We start from the raw sequence: 18,572 nt of genomic DNA, 5'->3' as shown, positions 1-18,572 counted from the left end.
AAGCCCTGTTCCTAGGTATTCTAGATAGTGATTGTGAAAAGGAAAAAAAAAGAGACCTGGGATGTCACAGTTTTCATACGAAGTAGGAGCCCTTCATGAATTGCTACCAGAAGTAGGAAAAGATAAGGCTGCCAGGCATCTGCTGCCTCCCCAGACAAGGGTGTGCACAGTGTTGTTCACAAAGATTCCCCAGCCACAGTCTCCACTGGGTCCCATCAGACCTCTAGATGGGATCGCTACCAGTTCAGGGAATTCAAGGATAAAAGACGCAATCAGTAAGTCCACAATATGGGGAGCTCATCTGAGCAAATAATAGATAGGGCTTAAAAAATAAATACAGTGCATATAAAAATACAGAATAGTAAGGGGACCTATGCATATGTAAGATTTAACAGACCTATAAGCCAATTGCACTGTAAGGATTTTTTTTAAATTAACATTAATTATTAAAAATTATTTATTTTTTAATTAAATAATTATTTAAAATTATTAAAAATAATATTAAAATTATTAAAAATAAAATTAAAAATTATTGTGTATGTATGTGTGCAAGTACATATGCACACACATGCATGTGTATGTGTCTGTGTGTCCCTAAAGCATATATGTGGAGGTCAGAGGACAACCTGTGGGAGTCGGTTCTCTTCCACTATGTGGGCCTTGGGGACTGAACTCAGGCAGGCCATCAAGGTCGGTGGCAAGTGCCTTTACCTACCGAGCCATCTGGCTCCTCCAAGAAGCTGTTATGACTGGAATAGTATGAAAGTGAGTTAAAACACAGAGACACACCCTTGAATAATAACTATTGCCCTGCATCCTTAGGGGAGGGTCTGCCATTGTGATTCTGTTTCGGAACCAGTCCTTATTTTTGACAGGTTCATGTTCCAACATGTGTAGATGAGAAAGGAAGGGAGAGTGAGCAGGCTTTGCTTGAAGTCAACGTGCTGACAGTACTTAAGGATTCACTGGAGACGCTCCTGATGTGTCGAATGCAGGATGGAGCCACACACCCACACCCACACCCACACCCCCCCCCCCCACACACACCACACCACACCACACCACACCACACCTCTGATAGTCTCTGAGGTTCTGGGATCTTCCTTGTCCACTCACTAGTGAAATGTGGCATTTCATCCACATTTCAAAAGCACAGTTTGCTTCTGGAAGCCACCCTGGTGCTAGGCAGTGATTTTGTGACTGATATAGATAGAAAAAAAAAAGATCATTTTCTGAGAGTTACGAGTATCATGAATTTTATCAGTTTCCTTATTTCACGAAGCAAAGGGTGCCCTCGGTTACAGAAGACATCATCCCTGTTAGTGAACAGAGAAACACGGGAGAAGAAGTCTCTTTCCAAAGGAAGAGCAGCCATGCCACACGAGACTGATGGGGCGGCCTGCCCTGGCAAGGGCGACCAGGATGAGCTCAGCCACCATGACCGAACTCCCACCGCACAAACCGCAGGCACTTTCTCACATCATCGTGTGAAGATTCAACAGTGACGAGATGGGCCTTGCTATTCCTGCTTACTTCAGGAGAAGAGAAGACACATGGTAACCAAGGTCAAAATAGCAGAGCTGCAGTCTTCACTTTTATCCCCCTGCAGAGCCTGCCCACGGAAGCAGCAGCCAAACCCTCAGGTGAAGCTCCGCAAGGAGGAGGGGCTGACAGACCCAGAAATGGGCTTGCTTTTTTTTTTTTTTTCTGATCCCAGTTTCTGCACCGTCAGCCTTCTGCAGGTCAGCAGCATGCTGCACCCCATCCTTGGGACTCTCCCTCACACAGACCATTGGCTCATTCCTTGGGACATGATGGCCATTATATCCTGTGTGACATCTGAGCTCCTTCTGCATGAGCCCCGGATCATGATGAAGAAGAGGTTGAGGGCATTGCCCCTGCCAGCTTTTTGTCTTGGGTGGAATCCCATTGTCTCCAAACTGTAAGGACTGTTCCTAATTACTTTCCATTTCTTGAACAACCCCACTTTTCTCTTTTATTATTGTTTCCTGGTAGCTAGGTAAAGAATTGATTGATTTTTCTCCCTGGAATCCTCAAATGATTCAGAAACTTCTGACTTGCTGAGTTCTTTATTGAGTGGCAAATCTCTGAGCAGTAGATTTCTTCTATTTTTTTATTACCTTTTGTATTTTCTTTAATTAAAAAAGAAATATCTGTTCAAGAATAGAATTTTTTAAAAGGAGTGGCAAGTCTAAAGGGATTGCCAGCTGGGAAGGCAAACTTCTTTATTTGGAGTGGCCACAAGCTTGATTTATGATTGACAGATGGCTCCCTCTTAAGGAACCAAGGGACCAGTTTCTAATAGGGGTGACATGTCCTTATGTGGGGAGACGGGGCCTCCGGCAGCTGGTGAGGGTAGCTTTTCACTTCTCCACGCCTGGGTCACTCCAACAGCTGAGTTTTAATTAAGCAAATGTAGCTCAGACCGGGTCTCTTTGCACCCCTCCCTCTAATCCCACTGCTAAAAACAGCTGAGGCCCAGAGGCTCTGGGAGTGCTTGCTGGATCGGAGCAGAGATCTGGTTACCCCAGCCCTGCTGAGACATTCCAAAGGCTCTTGTGTTCTCTGTTGCAGGCCGCTGGGGCCAGAAGCCCAGGATGACACTGGCTATTTTTAATCAAGATGGTCAGACTATCTATAACCCGGAGGAGCAAGGAGCCCCCACGGAAGGGCATGTTCTAACAACTAAGACAAGGTCCTCTTTGGGGAAACTTTGGGTGAGGTGAGCAAGGCTTAAACCCCCTTGGGCTCCTGTCAGAAAAGATCCCAACACCAGACCTGCTAAGAGAAGATCCAACTTGCATGAAGACAGTGAAACACTTCTATCTTCTAGGGTGTAGTTTTTTTTCATTGAATTCAGTAACTGCCCTTTCAGCTACTGCTCTCCTAACTGGCAGTTGCAACTTGGCAGCTACCAGCAGGTTTCGGCCACACTGACTGTAGCCAGGAGGCAATTCAGGAAGCAGCTCTATCATGGCTGCTAAAGGGAACTCTATCTAGATCTCTAACCCTGCATAGAACACAGGACTCAAAGGCTGAGGTGAAATTCTCATCGCTCAGAGAGGCTGAATACCAAGTAGCTCACTTCCTTTCCCGGCTCACGTCTCTCCCCCACCCCCAAACTGCGTGTCCTTCTGCTCGGCCCCCACTTAGGAACCCTAGCTACACATGGTTCCTCCCTACCACTTCCTGTCAGCTAGTTGCTGGCTCAGCCTCCTGACCCCAGGTTAATTTTATTTAATTAACAAATGTAACATGTTTTAAATTAATATTACACAGCACTAGGGCTTCCCAGAGAGCATACGGTGTGTAATCCTGTGGTACAGAGGCAAATAAGACAGAACCTTGACAGGCCACATAAAATAAGTACCCAAGTAAAGATAAGAAGAAATGCCCCCCCACACTGCGAGAGAGAGAGAGAGAGAGAGAGAGAGAGAGAGAGAGAGAGAGAGAGAGAGAGAGAGAGAGACACACACACACACACACACACACACACACACACACACACACATACCTTCAGAGTTTTACAAAAGGAAGGCTTTAGCCGCAAGGGAGAGGCTTTCTACACAGCAGGCACGCAATGCCCTTGGCAAATCCCATTCTTAGTAGGAAAAGTCAAAGGGAATGGTGGGGAGAATATGTTGCCCTTAGGGAAAACCAGTTCTCTCTACTCCCACTTTGTGCCTCTCTCTTCGGACTTCCTCATCAGTAAGGAGGAGACAACACCCTTCAGAAGCGAATCTTTACCGGTTTTGAGACAGTCTTAACCATGAACTCCGTTTTGTTGGCTTCTCAAAAAAGGGGCCCCTGAAGCCAAGCTCAAGTATCAGAGAGGAGGCCTGCCCAACAAGCTCAGCTACTAGGCATTTCAGGTTTGTGTTTTCACACATCCACCATTTACCAAGTACCCACTGTTGCCCAGAATTGGGAAATCAGAGCCGGAATCCCTTGGGAAGCTAGAAGAGGGAGAGGAAGAGCCCACGTCTTAAATCCTTAGAGCGGGGACGACAGGAGGATGGGAATAGAGACAAATATCCATTTCCAAATGTGGCTCAGCCTCTGCCCTGGGTGAGACGACAGCAGCTGCACCTATTTTGGGCCTGGGGTCTCTGTCCCGGGGCAACAGGTGTGAAGACCCAAGATTTCCCGGCACATTCCTTGGGGCACAATCCAGCCTTTCAATGATCCATTTTAAGCTAGATACAAGTCTCCCTTTCCCGTTTTCCTAGCGCCCATCGGCCTTGGAGATCCAGGCCTCGTTGTACAGGTAATGACTTATGGTATCTGGGGCTCGCACATACGGACCCTGTTCTGAGCTGATGAGGAGCGAAGTACTTGTCAATCACAGTCTATGCCCAGAAGCCCGCAGGAAAGTCAAGTAAGAGCACAGACAGGCGGCAGAGGTGAACCAGCCACTTGGTCATCCAGCCCCAGGTTTAGCATCCCCACACTAACGGGATCTTCTATGTGATATGTGGTCCATAGCTACAAAGGATTAGATCTGATGCTATTAATATTGGTCAGCAGGAGCATAAGCAGACTGCCCCATGTCTTCAAGACACTACAGAATAAAGACTAATCTCTTATGGAAAATCGCTGTGACCTCATCCCTGTGAGTGGAGGGAGGGAGCCTTTTTGTTAGGGTGCTTTGCAGAAACCTATCTCCTTTGTGCTCTTTAGGGAGGGATCAGAGGGCAGAGCCAGCCTAGCTACCCAGAAACTGGGATGGGTACTAGCAACAAGAGATACTGACTTCTGTAGGTCTCCTATAGCCTGTCGTGAGAATAGTTCTCTAAGCTGAGCCTCCAAACCCTGACCCAGGCCTGAGTGCTTGGTACTGAGCAAGACATTAATGTCCTTGCTTCCTCCTTTCAAGGTCGGTCTCGTCTCATAATCCTGAGTAATCTACTGTCTTTGCTTCATTGTCTGAAACATAGCTAAGAAATGCACATGGGTTTTTTTGGTGGTTCTTGACATCTCTGTAAGAAAATATTAATAGTAATTCTATGACATAAGCCTTCCTGAGCTAGCTCCGGAGATTAAAAAGACAGTTTGACTCTGAATCATTGCTCTACATGAAAAGAGCAATTTTGACAAGCTTCTTAGTACATTTCATGACTTCATTGAATTCATCCTTCGGGTTTTAAAGGCTGGTGGAATGAGGGACCCATAATCTTTTGTAATATGAAAATAGGAGGGAGGAATACTGGGGATTAAAGGTTCAAGTAAGGATGGACTGTGGACAGGAGGAGAGGGTGTGGGTTGATAAGATCTCAAGAGTGGACTGGAGAGGTGGCTCCTCAGTTAAGATCACTGGCTCCTTTTCCAGAGGACCCATTCACATGGTAGCTCACAACTGTCTGTAACTCTACTTTCTGGGGATCTGACATCCTCACACAGACACATAGACATCTATGCAGGCAAAACGCCAGGGAACATGAAATAAAAACTTAAAAACACTAAGGATGTATGTAAAACCACTATGGAAACACTACATGGTGGCAAAAAAAAATAAATGAAAAAAAAAATAAAGAAAAAGAACTTTGAACACAAATACCCTGCCTGCATGGGTGGACAGAGCTTTCCCAAGAAAATACGGGTTATTAAATTAAAATCTGTGCCAGGCTTGGAATATTTCTCTAGGAGTCAGGAAGGCCACAGGCATCACTAAAACAACAGAAGCTCTTGGTTTCCACTGTTACTGTATGGTAAGACCCTATTGCTGAAGACATAGTATACTTTGCTTGTGGGACATAGAAAACTCAAGCTGGACCTGCCCTGAAAACTTCCTTCCTGTTGGCTGGGAGCTGCTATGCAGGCCCTTAGAGGAGAAAAGTTCCTAGTAGTATTGCCCAACAGGGAGCCCTGAATGCTGTAATACTGATCTTTTGGGCAAGAGCCATATGCCCACCAGTGCAAGTGGTATGAAGGTTATGGGGCTAACCAACCACTTTCTGATCGGACTTGAGACCTGGCACCGGGTCAAATGCCCATAGCTCAGGAGGTTGTAGCGGGAGAAACCCCACTACCAGCGCTTTGCTGATTGGGTATATTGTCGAACTGCTTTTTCAATGTGTATATTAGTGTTATTCTCAACTGTGGCCAGACAGACTTCACCCATAATGAGTAGCAGTTACTGTAGACTGGTAACTGATCAACGTGTTGAGAATAAATGATTTTTGAGTACTCAGCTCTAAATGGAGGCATCTACGTTAGCCCCAGCCCCAAAGTCTCAGGGACCATCATGGAAGAAGGAGTGAGAAGAACGTAGGGGCCGGAGAATGGAGAGGATCGTGGTGAAATTCTGGCTCCTGAATATGACATGGCAGTATTGTCCCTGGGAACTCCTGGCTGCTGTAGTTGCTCAAAGCAATAGGGTCAGCCAGTATTCTACCAGACAGCACTAACTGGACTCAGAAGTGTTACAGAAGGAAGGAAGGACAGACAAGGAAAGGATGGAAGGTGGGAAGGAGACAAGCTATACCCAGTGTTCTGTTTTAATCTTTTAAAGGTCTCACTGAGTTGTCCAGGTTGGCCTTGAACTCAGTGTCCCTGACCAGGCCCTGACTTCTCCATCCTTCTGCCTCAGGTTTGGTAAATACGAAACATTGTAAACATGTATAAAATCATCAATAAATAAATAAAAGCTGGGGGTGGAGGTACACACCATTAATCCCAGCACTCGGGAGGCAGAGGCAGGAGGATCTCTGTGAGTTGAAGCCAGCCTGGTCTACAGAGCGAGTCCCAGGGCAGCCAAGGCTGCACAAAGAAACCCTGCCTTGAAAAACAATAAAAAGCAAACAAATAAATAGAAATATTAAAAACATCCCATGCTCTGAGATGCACATGGCTCACTAGCCTGTCTCAAGAGCACATAGATCACACTCGTTGTAAACTGAAAACAGCAGAAGTTGAGCGTGTGTTTAATAACCCAATCCAGCAGATATTCTAGCTTCGTTGCCTCGGACACTGTAGGGCCAGTCACCTCCCTCATGGCAGTGGAACTCACTGGGAACTATGGCTCGTTGCTGCCACTCTGCATGGAAAAGGGTCATAGGTCATGTTGACAGCCCAGGAAAGAACCGGAATCTTCAAATATGATTTCTACTTAACACGTTTTGTTTTCTCACTAGAATAAATTGAACCACAGTAAATTGGAAACTACATACAGTGTCCAGGGCAAATGGTGTCACAGCTGGGTTTGTGCAGATCAACAGAGGCCTCCTCAGGCCTGTGTGACCTGCCACAGTTCTGCCAAAACACTCGGTGGCCTCTCTTCCTACTGGTCCAGCACCCTCGCCTCAGAAGGGCACTCAACGTGGGTCCCACCTGTGTCTGAAGGCAATGCCTAACTTTGCTTCCCCACAAACTGACTCACTTTCCACTTGGTGAAGTTCAAACACTGCCCAGGCTGTCTCCTCACACCTGCCCAGCCACTAGTGGACGTTCTGACATGTTTCTAGGAGCAACTCCTGCCTTCAATCACGAGGATCAAATCCAGGGCCTCCCAGATGCTAGACAGGTACCTTACAGGTGGCGACATCCCTACCCTCTGTCTTCACTTTTGCTTTTTGACGAGGCTGCCTGAGCTGGCCTTGAATTCACTCTGTAGCTTACCAGGCCTTGCGTTTTCCATCCCCCTGCCTCAGCTACCTCCAGCAGCTGGGATTATAGAGCGGTGATGCCAGGCCCAGCTTCTAGAATACCTTTCACGTTCCTCTTTCCCCTTGAGTAGTGCCCTACTCTCTGTCTTACTGATCCCTGTATTCCCAGTGCCTACCCAGAGACCCCTACCCCACCCCCGGATTTTCAAAGACTCTCAGGACTTGATTTCCTTAACTCTGTCCCATCTAGGTGAAGCAAAGATTGTGAAAGTTAGAGTTGCAGGCTCCATCGTCCCTCTCACTTCACTGATGGGGTGGCAGGAGGCAAGAGTCAACCTCGGGGTCACCCTACCTGTGTGTGGCAGGGGTAAGACTGGGTCACAAGACCTTTCTACTTTGAGGAGACACCCTGCCTGCCTACACCCTGACCTCCTGACATGTCTGTCCACACAGTCTTCCATCCTGCCCATATCAGCTGGCACCGTGCATGTCCCTAAGCACTGCCTCCTGTACCTGCTCTGAAGACAGAGGCTCCTGGACGTCTTCTGTGCTGTCGGCTTGGTGCTAGATTCTCCCACTAGGTGGCGCCACTGATCCGCCAGGCACACCGTTCCCATGGGGGCCCACATCAGAAGTGATAACGTTCCTCAGGTGTGTAGGTGGCTCCAGCAAGAGGAGGACGGACGGTGAAAGACTCCCCACCCCTCAGCCTGCATTTACTAGAAAATTCCAGGGCAAGCAGTACTCTTGGGTATTAGATTTGAGGTAAAAGGAAAAGCTGGCAATAGGGATCTTGTCTAAATTTTAATTTTGCTCATCATGGAGTTTTGAGTATTTTTTCTTTTCGACTCCCCTGAGGCTATGCCCGAGGAGGCTTAGGCCACAACAGTGGGTCTGTTCCTGATGTTTTGAGTTGCTAGGCAACAGATGCCCTTGCTGTTGAACATGTCCCTTTCTCTTTGTGAGGGCACTGGGCTTGGGAGGATTTCAGGGCAGCCACCATTTTGCTGCATGGAGTCGTTGGGAAGAGTTGACCACTGGCAGTATCTAATGTCTCTCGGGATATATGTCTACCTAGGAAGACCCCACTGTCCTTGTGAAGCACGTCTGCTGCCCCACCCCCTCCCTGTCACCCCTTGCCAACCCCTGCCTGGCCAGGTTCTCCCAAAGCCCCCAAACCCACAGTGCCTCCGCTAGAATACATTAAAGCTCTGGTTCATAGAAAAGGCATGATTTCTTGCTTTCTGGAACACTCCTTTGCGCTCCACACGGCTTAATTATTTTCTTCAGGGAGTGAAATGCCCTTTACCACTTAGGGCTCCCTTGTCTCTCCGTCTGAGAAGAACCTCTCCCGCTCTCTCTCTTGTTTGATGTCTATTCTCCATCCTCCATAGGATACCTCAGCTCGCGACTCTCCTTTTCTTCTGTGGACCCAAGTTCCATTGCAGAGGTAGAGGTGAAAAGGCGTCAAACAAGCCGCCCACCGAATTCACAGGAGCTGAAGGCCCTGTGCGCCAACTGCCACTCCCCGTCCTAGTGGAGAGCTAAGCCAGCTAGGGAGCTTTCTAAAACTCTAATGTTCATGGTCAGGCACCATGGCATCCGCTCTTACACCCAGCTGCCTGGGAGGCTGAGGCAGGATGATTGCTTGAATCCAGGATTTAGAGACCAGCAAGTACCTGCTTCAGAAAGCAAGCAAGCAAGCAAAGACCCAACGACAACAACAAATTGCTCCAGTCACACACAGAGTCTCTGAGGCACAGTGCCCATGGGTTGGTAGCTTATACTACTCACAAATCTCCAGCTGAAAGCGATTCCCTGCAGGTGGGTACCAAAACCAAGCTGAGGCTCTGTTGAGCCTAAGCTGCCACCTACAGGCTAGAGAGGGTACTGCCTTCAGCTGCAAGAAGAAGAGGGCAGTTTGACACAGTGGCGTTGGAGCTCTGGAGTCTGGAGGTCCAGCCACCCCTAGCTCTCTTGTATGAGCCTTCACCGAACCACAGATCAAGCCTCTCCTCAAATGTTCTGCCTCTGTAGGCCATTGTATTCACCAGGCCACAAGAGCTCAAATCTACCCTCGGCACAAAACTGCCTTCCTGGCTCTTCCAGGCCAGGCAAGCTGTCTACCAGACAGCCGCTTCCTCCTCAGAGACTGTGCCCTTTCGAGGTGAGCGCGTTCTCACACCTGCATCCCATTCCCTCCACGCTGTGGCAGATGTCTCTGCATGCCAGGCTAACAGCACATCTAGAATTTTGTCTCAGATTTCAAAAACATACCGAGTAATGTGTTTATTTAAACACATACTTTAAAACCATCTTTCTCTGTCCATTCGGCTTGGGGTGGGAGTGGAGCACGAAGCTACATCTTAACAGGTTTGTGGCTCTGGGAACTGACTGTGACAGGCATTTCTTAAGGGTGAGGCATTTTCTACGTGCCTCTGTTTCTTCATCTGTAACCTGAATGATTGCAGTAGCCACCCTAGGATCCAGCCACAGTGCTGATAAAAGGCCCCACACAATCCCAAGGGCTAACTGAATCTGATCTGATGATCTGATGATCGGACCAGGCAGAAGTGTAAAATATGCTGACTTCTGTTCATTTTACTTCCATCACAGCCTGACTTGGTTCATGCAGGTGAGTAAAATTGATCCTGAAAGCCAAGGGCATCTGAAGCCTTTAAAACTAGGTTGCACTTTTGGATAGTGCCAGCAGAGGGCAGCGCAGGGCCACAGATGAAAAGAGGAGCTCCCGGGCCAAGCACACTGGCTAAGGAGGTTGCCCTGGTTTTAAACACCTGGGTTTTCTTAAGCCTGGAGTGCCCTGTCCGCTAGCTTGCCAGTCTGAGTTTAAATGCTTTTCTGGTTCCCATCTACAACCGGGGATCACCGTGACATTTTCAAGGTGGGTTCTGTTCTCACGTCCCATAACGTGTCTTCCATGTGCTCTCTCCTCACGTGCAAGCATGGCGAATGTCAAAACACACAGCACCTCTGCTGCGTCTGCCCTGATAACTGTTCCCTTTGTCTCCACCAATGGCTCGTGCTCAGTATGGGAGCTCTTGTCCCTAGGGAGATGTTCCCACGTGCCTCCTGTGCCCTGTTCTACATACCATCCTTTTGCTAGCCCAAGGCATGTCCTACAAAGGGCTTGGTTTCTCTGAGAGAGACTGAACCACTGTGACATCTCTAGGTTCAGAATGACCCAAGTGTTTAGCAAGGGTGGGCACAACCCCACGCCTCTCTTGAGAACTGTTCCCAAATCTCAAATCCACATTGCCCAGTCCGTGCTCCCTCCCTGGAGCTCCCTCCCTGCCAAGGCGACTCAAACCGCAAGGCTTCCTGTAGGAGCTGTGACAAGAACCCAGCACTGTTGTGATGGCCCCAATCCAACTCTTCTGTCTTCAACCCATCCCAAGAGACAAATAAAGCAATCACAGGGAATTAACTTTCCAAGGCAGTCAAGATATCAAACACCCCTTCTCCCTAGCAGCCACTCAGATGATCCTGGACTTGGCAACAACCTGCCCCATTGACTTTAGGGCTGCCTGGACCACCTGACCTGCAGGTTCTCACTTAAGAGCGTTTTGATTATATGTTTCCCTTAAGGAGAATAGGCGAAAGGGTTCCTGCAGGATGAGGCAGCATCAGAGACAGGGAGGTCAATAGGATCCTTGACTTGAGTGCTACAGACTATTTTAAGAAATGGCAGAGGAAGGATATGGGGAATCAAAGGATTTAATGCCGATTAAATCAGAGCGATGGCAACATCCTTGGATGGGGGTGCACTGCTAAGGTGGAACTGAGATGAGCGAATGACACAAGGCACTGAAGACAGCAGAAAGAAGAGGGCATCTCCGTCTGCTTATCACCCTAGGAGAAAGAGAGAAACAGGGAAGAAATCCATGGTGGAATCACATTGGGAGCCTCAGGTTTGTTTGATCTAGTTTATGCCCTAACAGGACAAGCATGCAAAAAAAAAAAATGCAGTGTGGGGGAAGAAACTCTGGTTAAAATAAGACTTTAGGATCACAGGATCTATTCAAGAGGTCACTTGATAGCCTGGCAACAGATCCCAGGCATTGCCTTGGGGTCACAGATAGTGGCCCATCTTTCTGAGGTTATGGTGAGCAGAGTCGCCTCAACATCAAGTAGCTAAGGCACCTAAGACAGGCAAGGACCACTGACCACACTGTTTAGGAACAAAAGGCCACATGGCATATGATTCCACCCATGGAAAATGTCCAGACCAGGCAGAGCTCCACAAACAAAAGTCTGATGAGTGGATGCCAGAAGTGAGGGGAGGGGAGACTGGAAAGTGCCGCCTAGCAGAGAGGGATTTGTTGGAGCGTATTAAATGTTCTAAATTTAAGCAGCAATCGACGGTTGCACATTTCTGCGAATACGCTAAAGTTACTGAACTTTTAATAGGTGCCCGTTAAGGTATGGGAACCCCATTGTAAATGTGTAGAGAGAAGGCAGGGAGGTGTGTGATAGAATTTACAAATCCTCCACCAGAAACGTCTCCACAATGCACAAGGATTATAGTCATGTGCCTAGAGATTTCATAGTGCGGGAAATTCTAATCTCAGACCATGCCGCAAAGGGAAGGTTTCTAACCCACCAACAGGAGTGAAGGAAAAGCAAAGGATTAGAGAGAAAAATAATAAGAAGCCTCCTCCCCCATTCAGTAGACTCAATGGCTTTTTAAAGAAGGGACTCAACAGGTCATGTGACCATGAAGGGATGCTGTCTTATTTCATGGATGAAGAAACAGTCTAAAATAGCACCAAAGACTTGAAAATGTAACCTATCTCCTTTGTACACTCCCTCATTTAACCACTGTGACTAGGTTTGGTTGTTGTTTTGTTTTGTCTATTGAGACAGGGTTTCTCTGTGTAGCACTGGCTGTCCTGGAACTCACTCTGTAGACCAGATTGGCCTCGAACTCACATTCCTGCACCTGCCTCCTGAGTGCTGGGCTTAAAGGCATGTGCCACCACTACCCAGTGATACTTCTAACTTCTTGTAGATCCTCATAGTAGATTTCACATAGGCTTGAGATCCTATGGAAACTGTTTCCCTGCATCTGGTCTATGTCCCTTCACCGACGACCTGAAGTTTTCTCAGCCTAGGTTTTCTCAGTAGCTCCTCAGTCACATGGATGGTGGTGGAAGGACCACATTAGCTGGGGGAGATAGAAACCTACATTGCCATGGGAAAGATGCATGGTGGCCGATGTCTAGGAAGATGCTGTTTCTGTACATTGTGGCTAAGTAGTGATAAAACTATCTGGAAAACCCCTATGGGTACCCCTTCTGGTGGAAGGAGACATAACCACAAAGTTTCCATCAGCCGGGAACTACTCCATATCACTGGTGATGGGGTGCTCCATAGCAGCAAGGGTGCTGCCTTGAAACATGGCACCAAAATAGGAGGAGGACAGTCCAGGCGCCAAGTCCCCCTTGAAGACTCTTCTCAGAAGTATTTTTAGTTGTGATAATTGTAGGTGGGGAGGAGAGCACTAGAGCCCTCAAAATAGGTGGCTCTTAAACACGCAAGGTCAGCAGGTGCCACCTCCGTAAGCAAGCCTGCAAGAAGGAAGGGCTTAGCTGTGCACCGGGCAGCTCTCCAGACTAAGGCCGTCTTGCAGAGTGTTCTGGGGTGACCTTCCTCAGGGGATTAATGTGCTTCTCTCCTTGTGCCATTAGCAAGCAGCAAAATATCTGACACTTGGGATACTGTGTGTTGTGGTAACAGGGAGAGTAAACACTGAGGTATGGTGGTTGCTCCAGTGAGTGTTGGGGAAGAAAAATTGGGAAGGGGAACTCTTCAATGTATCTCCGGGGGTCCAGCATGTTGTCCCATCTCCCGAGACACATGATCTGGGTCCAAGATGTGGAAATGGCCAATGGAACTTCAGATCTTGATAAAAATGGCCACTAACACTATCTAACTTATGTTCTCTGTTCCCTCAGGGATACGGTTTGGAACGGCCCCCAAGGCCCATGTAGTAAAGACTTGCTGTCCATCACAGTAGCCCCTGGGAGGTAGGAGAACCTTGGAAATGTGGGACCCAGTGGGCAGATTTCTAGTCACTGGGGGTATGACAGCCCCTTTCTCCTCCACTCACTTTTTTTTTTAAACATCCCAACCACATGGTGAGTTGTCTCGCTGTGCCATGTGCTCATGCCGTGATGTACCCATCAGAGGCCCGAAAGCAACGGGTCTCCCCAGTCCTAGACTAAAACCTCTAAACCGTGAACCCAAATAAGCTACTTTTCTTTACTTCAGGTTGGAGGCCTTGGGTCTGAGCTAACAGAAATCGGGTGACTATGCCCCGTGAAGTTATGACCTCATCTGCCAGGCAAAGGAGCTCTAGGGCTGAGCTTGGGTCCACTTTCTGGACCCAGGTATGCTTTCTTTTTAAGTGAAAAGCAAATTCTGGTAACAAAAATCAATCGCTTGTGATTCTGGGAACCACCAACGAAATTTCGATCACTCAATTAATCCTATGTGCCCCGTGAAACATATTCTAAAATATCAACGAAGAACCGTTTCATTGAGTACTTACTCTATACCAACAGCATGGGAGGAGTTGGCAAAACATAGTCTTTACTCCCAGGAAGCTTCCAGACCAGTGACGAGGCCGACCTGACCAACAGGCAAGTATCAGTCTTGTTCTGACTGCACTTGAAAAGGCCACCCCTCCACTGTCACCAAGTCTTGTTTATAGTCTATGTGAATAGGTCAGTCCACTTGTGAGAAACCTCAGACCTGTCTATACCAGTGACTTTCAGTTCCACCTACACAGCAAAACCATTAAATGAACTTCAGAAAGGTGTTAAAACCTGGAGCATGGACCCATCCCTGAGGGCCGTTTGCTGGACTGGTTGGAAGACGAGCCCATGCGGCAGTATTTTGTGAATCTACACAGGTTATTGAAAGGCAAAGGCAGGGCTCACAATGCCCGAGCCAACTCAACATTTCTACTTTCTAGGAAGGCAAAGGAAGGACCCACAGAATCAAAGGGACACCACCAAAGTTAATGCTCACATAATTCAGTGGTTTCTAGCAGTCTAAGCCAAGCTATGCTTTGCTTGGGGTGACAACTGTCTCCTACATCCCCTCTTTCACATGGAATCTTCATGGTATTTCTGTGCCCACATGCACCGCTCTGAATCCTTAATACGTTTTTAGAAATGGCTCTTCGCGATACCGTTCAAGCTGTGTCCTCAGCTGGGATCCGCTGATGAAGCTGATGTAGAAGAGGAGGAAAATGATACCGCGCAGTGCTCAGAAAGTGACACCAGAGGGCACAGTTTAAATTAGATGCCACCTTTAGCTCTTTGCGTTCTTAAGAACTCCGAATTTTCAATTTATCTCTCTGCTTAATGAGACTTTTTTTTTTGTATAAGACAATTAATCTTGCTCTCTTTATAAACACAGTCTAAATTGACATGTAATATTCTGAAACGACAGGGGGAAAAGATGTATTCCCTTGTCTTCTCAGCTCACTCTCAGGATGAGAAAGGTCCTTGGGATCTGACCAATAAATTACCCTTAATTAGTGTTTTGATGAAGGGTTTCCTGGCTCTCAAATTTGGGAGAAGAGATGTGAAAGGCATTGCAGGGCTGATGAGATGGCTTGGTGGGTAGTAGCCCTTGGTACACGGGCCTGACTACCTCTCTTCAATCCTCAGGGCCCCATGGTGGAAGTAGAGAATAGACTCCCGAGAGCTGGCTCATCTCTGGTCTTCACACACACCGTGCCATGGCATTTCTGCCGAGACTCATGCACAACCATCACAAACACACACACAAACACACACCACACACATACACACACACACCACACATACACACCACACACAAACACACACAAACACACACAAACACACACCACACACACAAACACTCACACAAACACACACCACACACACACCACACACACAAACACACACATACCACACACACACTCACACACACACACACACCACACACACACACACACACACACTCACACAAACACACACACATTAAATTTAAGAAAGAAGAGATTGAAGATTTCTTTGGTGAAATGAGAGGACCTGAGATCCTTCAAAGCATCCTTCTGGACAAAAAGCAAGACTGTGTGTTTCTTTCTTCATTTACACATAGAATAAAGGAATGAAACACGGGGCAGGAATGCAAACACCAACTTGAAGGTAAAGTTGCTGTCACTGGGAGGAAAGCAAGGGAGAATTGTAGTTTTTATTATTGTGATTCATCTTAAAAATTTGAAGTAAGTAAAAACATTTATTAAATCTGACTGGTATGTCATGGGTACTTACTAAATTGTTTATTTACCTTTCCTGTCAAGTTGTCTTTATAGAGGAAAGCAAAAGTTTCTTTAAGGGATTGTAATTCTAGTTCCAGTGTCTGATTTGTGGACATAAATCTGTTAGATATGCAGCTCCATTGTGATGCGAAAGGCTTGCATTGTTTATATAGGGAGACGGGTTCAGAGCTCGGCTTTTGTTGTATGTGACATGTACATTTAGCAGGAAGGATTCGTTAAAGAGTTGATCGAATAAGGGCTGGTGAGAAGGCTCTGATTCTCAAACCTGACGACTTCTACACATGAGCTGTGGGGTACATGCCCCCTCACATCATACACACAGCCCACAAATACATATCAGAAACACGGCCACAAATACACATCACATGACACACACACATGATACAAAACTTTTAAAGAGTTAAGTAATAGGATGGAGAGATGGCTCAGCGGTTAAGAGCATTGCTTGCTCTTCCAAAGGTCCTGCGTTCAATTTTCAGCAACCACATGTGGCTCACGACCATCTGAAATGAGATCTGATGCCCTCTTCTGGCCTGCAGGCAGACACACAGAATATTGTATTCATAATAAATAAATAAATATTTAAAAAAGAAGAGTTATGTAGTATTCAGCTAAAATATTTGCACAAGTAGAATATGTTGGTTGAAAAAGTGTTTAATTTAATATAACGCCCTTGTTTTTTCAAGATATGATGCTTTAAAAATCCTTTTTATTTCTTGAATTTACTTAAACATGTGACGACACACACAATCATGTGCATTCATGGGACACGTAAGTAGTGTGAGAAAGGTTGACAGCCTCCCGTCTCTCATTTCAATTCCGCCCCCATCCTACAAGTTAGCCAAGGCGAGCCCCTGGACTTTATCCTTCGGTCTCTTTCTTTAAAACCAATCAATCAATCAATCAATAAATAAAATATAAGAAATTAAACCTTGTTCTTGAAAATTTTCAAACCAATTAAAATTTTGTGATTAAGAATAACTTTTAAAAATAGTACCATAGTCATTTTTGGAAAAAATGCACGAGGGAACAAAACCAAGATAAAATAAGAACAGTTAAGTGGGTATGCATTTCTAATTCAGCTTGAGCAGACTTGGTACCTTTTAAATTCTGCATCAAAGAATTTTAGGCTAGACTCTACTTTCTAGCATGTGTATGTGTGTGCGTGTGTCTTCCCTTCAAACATTCCAGCCCCTTTCTGTGAGTGTCTTGATGACCCCAGGGGACTCAATAATTTCAGTTGGTAAATCACTAAGGATTCCCTGAGACTCACAGTGGGAACCACCCTTCTTCCCCAGGGCATAACAGGGATATAGTTAGAGACCAGGGCATTCCACGGCCTTCCCCCTGATTTCTGGATGGTCACAGCTTATCACCCCACCTCCCACCTGCCCCGTCTCCTCTGTCCTTGCCTACACCACCTCCCTGGCCTGACTTCGTCTCTGCCTCCAACTGGCAGAAGAACTGTCCATGTCGCTCCCTTCTTGGGTAACAGGAGCTCCTCAGCTGTTTGGGTCTTGGTTTGGAAGGACATCTCAGTGTTGTCTTGGCTCCTACCCCAGCCAGCCTCCCAGAGGGCTTCACCTGTCAAAGTTGGGGGTTGACTTCTGTTTTCTCATGAGAACTCTGTAAGAGAACTCAAAATAAAAAAAAATCGTTATAAGCGCTAGAAAAAGGCTCAGCAGAGCAACTCCAGCCTTCTCCTGAGATTCTTACTTCAGAACCAAACTTTCCCCTAAATCTGTGGGTTGGGGGGCTCACCATGTGGTCCTAGAAAGTGTTGTTGGGGAAAATCCACACAAGAAAGAGCCAAAGGAAGCGTTATCTCTCTAGGTTGAATAAAGTCCAGAGCCAGTGGCAGGATGGGAGCTGCCCATCTAGGGAGAAGGGACAATTTAGTCAAGAATTGCTATGAACTTCCACAGAGCTTCAGAGACAGGAGTGGGGTTTGCCTGGGTGAATAATTGGTCCTTTCTCTCCTCTCTCCTCCATTCCTCCACGTCTCTCTTTCTTTTGTGCTTCTCCCCAATCTTAAATACCCTTTTATAAAATAGGTTATTTGGAACCAATTTAGCATCATAATCTTTGCCCAGGCTGTACCTGTGCTCCCTGGGGGACACTGACTGGTGGAACAAGCCAACAACTTCCATGGAGTATACACAGATGCAGTGAACCCAGCAACAAAGCTTAGGGTACAGGATTGGCTGTGGCACATGTTACCATCTGACACTGATATTGGGGACAAATATCTGCGAGGAAGAATGGATATGGGAGGGCATGTTAGTTTTCCTGTAAGCTAAAAATTGCTCTGAAAAAAGAGCATTTAAACTTAAAACCATGTCAAACACTCCCAAGAGGGAAAATTATCAACTCTGCTAGCTTGTACAATACTGGCCTTAAACGAAAACAACCAAGAGAAAGAGATGAGGACCTTGAAGATAGTCCCCAGGGTCTAATACCAGCAAGCACCTAGTGATCTTGTGAGGGGACAAGGAGCCTTGGACAGGCCACATTCCTGTGCCTCGTGCCAAGGTCCTTTGGCATTATCATCTTACACAGGGAGACGCAAGAATGGCCTTATAATCCAAGGCCTGGGCTCCCCTTCCTTG

Source organism: Arvicola amphibius, chromosome 4, assembly GCF_903992535.2.
Source record: "Arvicola amphibius chromosome 4, mArvAmp1.2, whole genome shotgun sequence".
NCBI classification, from domain to species: Eukaryota; Metazoa; Chordata; class Mammalia; order Rodentia; family Cricetidae; genus Arvicola; species Arvicola amphibius.
Note: the sequence above shows the minus strand (reverse complement) of the source record.